General features: G+C 33.5%; 1 long non-coding RNA gene across 1 annotated transcript; it reads right to left on the bottom strand.

The window, feature by feature from the left end:
• Positions 1-390: 390 nt before the first annotated feature.
• LOC148781311 (uncharacterized) lies at positions 391-3,585 on the bottom strand. Its single transcript, XR_016059741.1, has 2 exons — positions 3,398-3,585; positions 391-885 (listed from the first exon to the last, which is right to left on the bottom strand). It is a non-coding gene; the product is annotated as an uncharacterized LOC148781311 (long non-coding RNA).
• Between the last annotated feature and the right edge of the window lie 6,136 nt (positions 3,586-9,721).

Raw genomic sequence — 9,721 nt, 5'->3', positions numbered from 1 at the left:
TCAAATTTGTTATGCCTTCTCTGTTTTCTTCTTAAGTTTTTATTGATTATGTTCTTACGTTTTTGGAAACAAATATGCATCTTCCTTGCATCCCTATAAGTTCATTCACAATATAAGTTCATCATCTGGCAAAAACATTAAGCTACCATAGCCCAATGGTTCACACAAAGGCTACACTTGGACTCATCAATCACTCTCTCTCTCTCTCTTTCTTTCTCTCTCTCTAAGATCCTTGGAATCATCGCGTGCAAAATTTTCAAAAGTGAATAAGAGAGAGCAATCTCACTCTCTCTACGGATGAGAGAGAGAGAGGAGAGAGAGAGAGGGAGAGATTTGAATTCCACAACTACAACATGAACCATCATAGGTGAACGAGTTGAATCATAGGTGAACGAGTTGAATGATACAATGGAAATAATTATATTAGTAAAAAGGCAACCCCAAAACACTATCTCATGTGTTTCGAATAAGGACTACCAAAATAAAAAAGAAGAGCGAAAGCAAGCACACATTTATTATACACAAAAAATACAAAAAATGTTGCAAACGCCCAAAGGCACCGAGTAAGAATTGTTGCAAACGCTCTATGGCACCGAGTATCGTATCATGGCCAACACTTCTTTCTTGATTGACCATGACACGTTCTTCTGGTTCATCCATTGGAGTTTATTGTTATGTATTGTGATACCTTAAATTGACATTTTGCACGACGGTAACATATTCATCACATCATTGGAAGAACCCACATAATAGACATTTGTAGTTCATCTTGTTCGAGTTATTTGGGCTTGCCGATGCTTTCGTAGCACAATTTATACTGCACTTAGGGCATTGTCGAGTTGTATATCCTCGATTACTTATAGAATGAGATGACATTATTAAGGCCTATAATAATCGCATCATAATCACATTGTGAAGGACTAAATAACTATGTGCTTCAAGCACATCATAACATATTGCAAATATGTCACTGAACATAGTACATTGAAAATGCAAAGATCACGAGTGAATTTATAGAGTACATTGAAAATGCAAAGGCACATACTGATGAATTTACATCACCCAGCACCAAATGCAGGAGTCACATTCTTCTGAGTAAAAAACTCAAAAAAAGAACACCTACTCCCTTGCCATCACAAGGGGAAGATTGTGATGTGCTCAATTGGAAAAACAAAAAATAAAAAAACAAGGGAACTGGCAGACTGAATTAGTTCACTTGTAAACGCCAAAGTTCAATTATTTTAGTTTATCTTGAACATGATTGTCTAATAAACTCTAGGAACAACATCGAACTTAACCAAAACATTGTTGCAATGCTAAAATCCCACAGTGTAATTCTTGCTAAAATATTAAAACACTGACATTGAAGAAAATAAAAAAAGATATTTTTTTTCAAAACACTTCTATAAGTCAACATATATATATATATATATATATATATATATATATATATATATATATATATATATATATATGACCTAAAATTTGGAAGGTATGTACATCTTACTGAGGCGCATCTAATAAAAATATAAAAATAATTATCCGTAAAAAATAAATTAACCAAAATACCCCCAAAACTTTTCGGGGGTATTTTGATCAAATTTTTTCATGTAAAATATTTTTTTATAATTTTAAAATATTCCCCTATTTTTGATGAATACACGTTTCAAATTTTAGATCATTCTGATTTGTATAAAACAAATAAAAAATGAAATACTACCGGACAATCGTGATCATACGATGAACTTTGGACGGTGATGGGGTAGGCAAAATCACTATTCATTTTCACCTATAGGCATTGCGTAGTGTTTTCCTATATATATAACCTGACAAAAGAACAACAACTCCCTTGCCGCTTTATGGTGAAGAATGTGATGTGCACAATTGAAAGGAAAAAAAAGAAAATTGACTGAATGAATTTGTTTATTCTACACAACAAAGCTTAATTATTTTAGTTTGTTTTGGTCATGCTTGCACAATAAACTCTAAGAATAACATCAAATTTAACCAAAACATGGGTGCTACAATGAAAGCCCCCACAATACTTCTTGCTAAAACACTAAAACACACTATCATTGGAAAAAAAGAATTTGACAATTTTATTCAAAATTGTACTTGAGTGGATAGCACTGTAACGATAACCAAAGTTTCAACGTAGTTAATAAGACATTAGGAGACATGATTATGAGCAGAGTATCACACTTTTCATACAACAAATTTATCAACTATCAAATGAGAATAACGAGTGCTTCTACTCTTCCATTATATAAAAATGAAAAAACTATCAGAAAAAAAAAACTCTCATGTAGAATACCATTAGGGTATATTGTAGAAAACGAATGCTTAAAATCCAAATTCTCAAACTTGCAGCCTCTTTTTTGGAGAGATGAGAGAGGAAGTGAAGGGTAAGTTTGAATTGGGGCGTTCGAGCTACATTTTGACAGTGGTTGGAGGAGTAATTTCATGGCAGTTTTGCTTTATGGCAACCACTGGACTTATATTTCTCACTACTTCTCTTATGTGTGGGATTTGCATGAGTGCTCCGCTGTCCCTGATTTTGGTGATCGGTGCAGTGATTTTCAAAGATGATTTTAGTGGGGAGAAGTGGATTTCTACTATTCTATGTATGTAGGGTTTCTTCTCTTATTTGCATGGAGAGAGAAGGAAAAATCAAGGTTGTGGGGTTGAAGAGAGAGAATGGGGAGAGAGACAGGGGAAGATCAATAGAGTTACATGCTATTAGGGGGCTCTGAATCTATTCAACTTCTCCAAAAACAATTGAAATTTAATGCCTAAAACACTAATAACAATAATAAATCAAACTACTTGAGGAACCATATTACAGAAATCATAAAACCTATTAAACATTTTATATAACTCAACAAACCTGTTATAGAGACAGACAATAACAGAAGGATTACAGAGAGAGTGCATCTCTCAAAGATGGGAAATGTTATAGAGAGAGGCCTTATGCATATGATCATTATTATCAGGGCCACAATATGGATCGGTTAATGGGTTGTCTCTGAACATTAAATGGATAAAACAGAGGCATAACAACCCAGAGTTACTACACTACCAAGAAGCCATGAATCAATGAGGTCTCTAATCAAAACCACATATTGAACCAGTGTGTCTCTTTCTTTGATTTTTTATAAGATTTTACTCCTCTGGTTTGATTGAATTTATGGGCTACAAATGGGGAGAGAATTAGGGGAAAAAAAAAAGACAGAACATTAGATTGTGGGAAAGAGAGGCATGAGCGTATGGCATCTGGGATGAGAAAGATAGAGAGAAAGAGGGCGCGGCATGTGGGATGAGGAAGAGAGAGTGCAGGAAAAAGACCATACCAAGAGAGTGAGAGATTTGACCTAAAACAACCGAGGAGGAAGAGTACCTGTGGTCCTGGCGTGAGAGATAGAGGATGCGGGGAGGGCTTTTCTCTAAAGTAGAGAGAGAGGCCAGTGTTTGTGAGGATCAATGTAATGCTCTGAAGTAGAGAGAGAGAGGCCTGTGTCTGTGGTCTTGGCGTTAGAGAGAGAGAATGCTAGGGAGACCTTTGCTCTGAAGTAGAGAGAGGTCTGCGTCTGTGAAGAGGGAGCTTTGCTTTAAAGTAGAGAGAGAGAGGCTTGTGCTTTCTAGTAGAGAGAGAAAGGCATGTGTTTTTCAGTATAGAGAGAGAGGCATGAGTCCAGTAGAGAGAGTGAGGCCTGCATTTTCCAGTAGAGAGAGAGGCCTGTGGTTTCTACTAGAGAGAGAGAGGCCTGCATTTTCCAGTAGAGAGAGAGGCCTACAATTTCCAATAGCCTGTGGATGTCAGGGCCTGTGTTTTCCAATAGTCTGCGAATGTCAGGTTAATGTCGAGCGTTGGGTACAGGCACCACATCAAAATAGGCAGGACTTATCCCTGCCGTTGCGCGCACAATAAAGCCGTATACGAAGGGGCGTTTAGGATCATTTTAACTATTTTATAAAGCCGTATACGAAGGGGCGTTTAGGATCATTTTAACTATTTTTGGAGTTTAAAATTTTATAATTAGATATAAAAATAAATTTCGAGATAATCTTAAGAAATATTTACACCCAAATTACATTTTATAATAAAATTTGGAGGTGTGCCTTAATTGGATTGTATAAGGTTGCGACCTTATAGAAACCACACCCTTATATATATATATATATATATATATATATATATATATATATATATATATATATATATATATATATATATATATATATATATATAAGATACTACAAAACGCCTATAGGCGAAAATGAACAGTCATTTCGCGTACCCTCATCACCATCCAAACTTCATCGTACGATCACAGTTGTCCAGTAGTGTTTAAATTTTCATTTTTTTTTACTAATCAGAATGATCTAAAATTCGGAGATTTGAAAAGTGTAACCTTGGTGAGGTGAACCTAATAAAAATATGAAAAAAATAATTCATAAAATATAAATTGACCAAAATACCCCCATAAAGTTTTGAGGGTATTTTGCTCAATTTATATTTTACAAATTATTTTTTTCATATTTTTATTAGGCGCACCTCACTAAGATGTACATACGTTTCAAATTTCAAGTAATTTTTATTTTATAAAAAGAAATGAAAATTGAAACATTACCTGACAACTGTGATCATGCGATAAAGTTTGAATGGTGATGAAGGAAGGCGAAATCACTATTAAATTTTGCCTATGAGCGTTTTATTAGTATCTTCCTATATATATATATATATATATATATATATATATATGAACAATGAGTTTTCCTAAGCTCATAACCGTACATATATGAACAATGAGTTTTTCTAAGCTCATAATTGTACAAAGTTCATCCCACGGTCACAATTGTCCGGTAGTGTTTCAATTTTCATTTTTGTTCTACAAATTGGAATGATCTGAAAGTTGGAAAGCGTGTTCATAAAAAATAGGAGAATATAATAAAAATATAAAAAATAATTTTTAAAATATAAATTGACCAAAATACCCTTGAAAATTTTCAAGGGTAGTTTGGTCAATTTATATTTTATGAAAAAAGTTTTTTTTTATATTTTTATTAGGTACGCCTCACTAAGATATACACACACTCTACATTTTAGATCATTCTGATTCATATAAAAAAACAAAAAATTAAAATACTACCAGACAATCGTGACTGTGCGATGAACTTTGGACGGTGAATCGTAGGTAAAATCACTGTTCATTTTCACCTATAGGCATTGAGAAGAATTTTCTTATATATATATATATATATATATATATAAAGATGCTCCAAAACGCCTATAGGCAAAAATGAATAGTGATTTCGCCTACCCTCATCACCATCCAAACTTCTTCCTACGGTTACAGTTGTCCGGTAGTATTTCAACTTTCATTTATTTTACTAAATTACATGAAATTTGGATCGTATATACACCTTAGTGAGGCGCACTTATTAAAAAAATGAAAACAATAATTCGTAAAATATAAATTGACCAAAATACCCCCATATAGTTTTGGGGGTATATTGGTCAATTTATATTTTGTGAATTATTATTTTTTTCATATTTTTATTAGGTACGCCTCACAATGATATACACATGCTCCAAATTTCAAGTAATTTAGAATTGTAGAAAAAAATGAAAATTGAAATACTGCCGGATAACTTTGACCGTATGATGAAGTTTGGATGGTGATGAGGGTAGGCAAAATCACTGTTCATTTTCGCCTATAGGCGTTAGGAATAGTTTTCCATGAATATATATATATATATATATAGATAGATAGATAAGCATCTACACAACGCTTATGGGCGAAAATGTTATAGTGATTTCGCCCATAGGCTAATCGCCGTTTGAAAAATCGGATAGTGTACATTTTCTGACTCTCACAAACGTACTAGGTCTGTAGCGGTCCAAAAATTCACGCGGAACTACCGCAGATGGCACCGTTCATTGCAGGTCTATTCAGTAAAGAGCCACAGACATAGCAAGTCTGTGACGGGGTGAAACACTGTAGCGCTTTGTATATAAACGTTTTTTAGGTTTTTCCTATATATATATATATATATATATATAGATAGATATATATATATATATATATATATATATATATATATATATATATACATATATACATATACATATATACATATATATATATGTGTGTGTGTGTGTGTGTGTGTGTGTGTGGGATTTTCTAAAGTTAAAAACCCCCCAAGAAACACAGGTCAAACATACATATATATATATATATATATATATATATATATGTGTGTGTGTGTGTGTGTGTGTGGGATTTTCTAAAGTTAAAAACCCCCCAAGAAACATAGGTCAAACATAGAGTCCCTTATGAATCTCATTTTTACTTTTACTGCCCCTATATTATTTGAAGACCGAAGCTTATAGAAGGGTGGTTTAGACTTTTACTTTAAACTTTGAAAAATGAATATTTTTAATGAGGGAAGAGTTTGAATTTTGAAATTTAAAGCCCATATCTTTTTTTTTAAATGGCTGTGGGGAATATGTGAGCAATGGAATTAATGCTCATCCCTTCTCTCTTATACGGCTTCCTATTCTCTTTCTCTCTTTGTCGTCTCCCATAGTCATCATGGCTCTAGCAGAGTTGTGGCGCACTGTCACGAACCTGCTATCAAACACTATCCATGTAAACCCACATTGCATATATAAATGTCATACATGAAAAAATAAGGCCTTTACAAAAAAAGTACTTTATATGCCCCATAAATAGGTCACATTCAAGTAAACCTACATTTCATTATAAATGGATTCCACTATTCATAAATAGGTCATTTACATGACCCCAAAAATAGGTCATTTACATGACCCCAAAATAAATCTTTTACATGCCCCCACAATTAGGTCCGTTACATGCCCATATAAATAGGTCCTTTACAATTACAAAAAATGGAATTTACATATCTCCAAAATTTCAAAATTAGTCAATACAAAAATCATTTATGCATATGTGCAAATGAAGGCTTGCAAGTTGCCATATCCTCCATGCGAATATAGTCTCGCAATTTGTCATACCCTCGATTCGAGGTCTTCAATAGCGCTGTAAGAGAAATATGTATTGTCAGTCTAATACATAAAGCAGAAGATAAACGAAAACTAAAACTAAATAAAGACAGTTATGCTTATTATGTCCAAAACATAAAGCAAACAAGCACTTATATCCCACGTGCCCTCACCGGACAATTACACCTATCATGCCCACTCTTATTGCAAGCTTTAGACTTTTTCGAGATTTGCTGAATTCTAGTCAAAATCTAGCTCCTATAATAAATGTTCTTTCCTCTTGTGATTGTTTAGAGTCACTTGCATTTGGGAGATTAATCCACTCTTGGGAAATCAAATCGAGTTCTTTCACAAAATGTAGCTGCCCAAGATGCTACCATCTTCATGTACATAAATTGTGGAGATTTAGAATCTGGACTGTCAGTGTTTGAGGACATTTCTGTGCGACATGTGGTTTCATGGAACACGGTTATAGTTGGATGTGTACAAATTGGATTTTGCAAAGAAGCCTCGAAAACCTTTGACAAAGGCTTCTTATATCTGTAAATCCTGACCCTATTACCCTTGTTAGTGTTTCTAGTGCCTGTGGTGTGCTCAAATTTCTAAACCAGGGCATATGGGTTCATGTATGTATACTCAAAATTGGACTGTAATTCAATATCCATATAATCAATGCATTAAATGCAAGGATATCAAAAGTGCAAAGTTTATATTTGGTAGTATACCTAATCAAAGAAATCTATGCTGATGGAATTCAATGATATCTAATTATACACAGAACAAACAACCCCATAAAGCCAGAGAACTCTTTTATCAAATGGATTTCGAGCCAAATGAGATGACTCCGGTTCTCTCCTTGCTCATGGAACATTTTCCCAATTTCAAATAATATTTGTAATAATAAAAATGGAACAAAATCATAGAAGAAACACATTGATTTTGTAGAGGCTTGCATGCATATTTTTTTGCTACCTAGAGACCATGAATGGAGTGTGTGAGAGAAGAGAAGCTTGTTGCAAACTCAAGTTAGGGGATACTATAACAAGAGAAAAAAGAACAATAGAAACATGGTATTCTGACAATCTTATGGTCACTGTAGGGCTCTTATAGAGTTGAGATGCACATCCCTGTACTCAACTCACTAAGAAGCATAAGAAAGAATCAATTGTTGTTAGAAAACTTTGATGGCGTGATCTTGATGACCAACCAACTGGCCGGTTATTGAGAACCCAACCCCAAGTGTCATCAAATCATATATCGTGAATGTTCAAAAAACAAAAAACAAAAAACTTGTGTTAGAATGGTACTTCCAAATTTTCTAAAAAAAAAAAAAAAAAAAACACAAGTAATCGATATGAAAAAGAAAAACGAAAAACCACTCCAAAATTTTGTTCTACAATCAGTTCAAGACTATATCAAAAAAAAAAAAAAAACAACAACAAAATAGAGGAACTAAAACCACCCATTTGACCCAATGAACGATAAGTACAAATTCCACAAATCAAACCAAATTTAACAAAATAATACCGTAAGAAAAAAATCAATTTCTATCAATATGAAGGAAGAACAAAAGAAAGGGCTTTGTTCACAAATTTCATTTTTGGATATAATCACAAACTTCGGCTTTGTTTTAGACATCAAAGAACAATATCGGTGTTTATTGGTGATAAAGATACGATTTAAACTATGATAAACTACAAACACATAAGTTTTTTTTAATCAAACCCAAAATTTCCTATCCAATATATAGTTTTGTCTTTCATTTTCATTTTTTGTGACTATGATTTCTTCTCCCATTTTTGTTGATTTATTCTGAAAAAAAAGTTAGGTTTTATTGGAATATATCATTTTGGGATCTACCAAAAAATTTTGGGTTGGTTCTTGGACAAAAAAAAAAAAAAGGTTTTATTCTTGATTTAGGGTTGGAGTTTATTCAGAAATTGTGGTTTGGATTTAAGCAAAAAAAAAAACACAAATGAGGATAAGATTTGAGGTGCACTCACCTGAATTGATGCCGAAGAACTTTTCGTGTCTGAGCTCCAACTTTTGTGGCAGCTAGAAAGATCGAGAGGGGTTTGGGGACGTCTTTAGCAGCAGGAGAGAAGAGAGGCATATGTGGTGCTGAAGAGAGGCATCTGTGGTGAAGAAGAGAGCAGAACAGAGGGGTATGGATTCGTTCGTGGCAGAGAGGAGAGCGAGCGGAAGAGAGGGGTACCGGTTAAAATAAATCTGGGTTTGAAGCTTTTGGGCCAATATTTTTCACGCGCAGGTAGGGGTTTTGTTCGATCACTGCCCTACATTTCATTAAATTGAAACAGAAGGCGGATAATAGAGAGGCGAAATCACTCTTCGGCGATATATATATATATATATATATATATATATATATATATATATATATATATATATATATATATATATATATATATATATATATATATATATATATGGGTTATTTTATAGTTAACACCCTCAAAAACCAATTGGTGAAGTTTAGAATGGGGGTGTGAACATCAAAATAACTTAAAATATCCTCATTGAGAATTTATTTTTTTTCACATTAAAGGGTAGAATAGTCTTTTTTATATTTTCACTTAAAGCAAAAAAAAAAAAAAATTTTTTTTGAGGGGGGGAGGGGCTGAGTGTTTCAAATTCATTGTTTCCCTCCTAATCTCAGTCTTGCTTCTGCACCTT

Source organism: Amborella trichopoda, chromosome 7 (assembly GCF_054954075.1).
Source record: "Amborella trichopoda isolate Santa Cruz 75 chromosome 7, AtrichopodaSantaCruz75HAP2 v2.0, whole genome shotgun sequence".
In the NCBI taxonomy this organism is placed as follows: domain Eukaryota; kingdom Viridiplantae; phylum Streptophyta; class Magnoliopsida; order Amborellales; family Amborellaceae; genus Amborella; species Amborella trichopoda.
The sequence above is the reverse complement of the archived record's forward strand: the minus strand, read 5'-3'. Positions and strand labels throughout refer to the sequence as shown.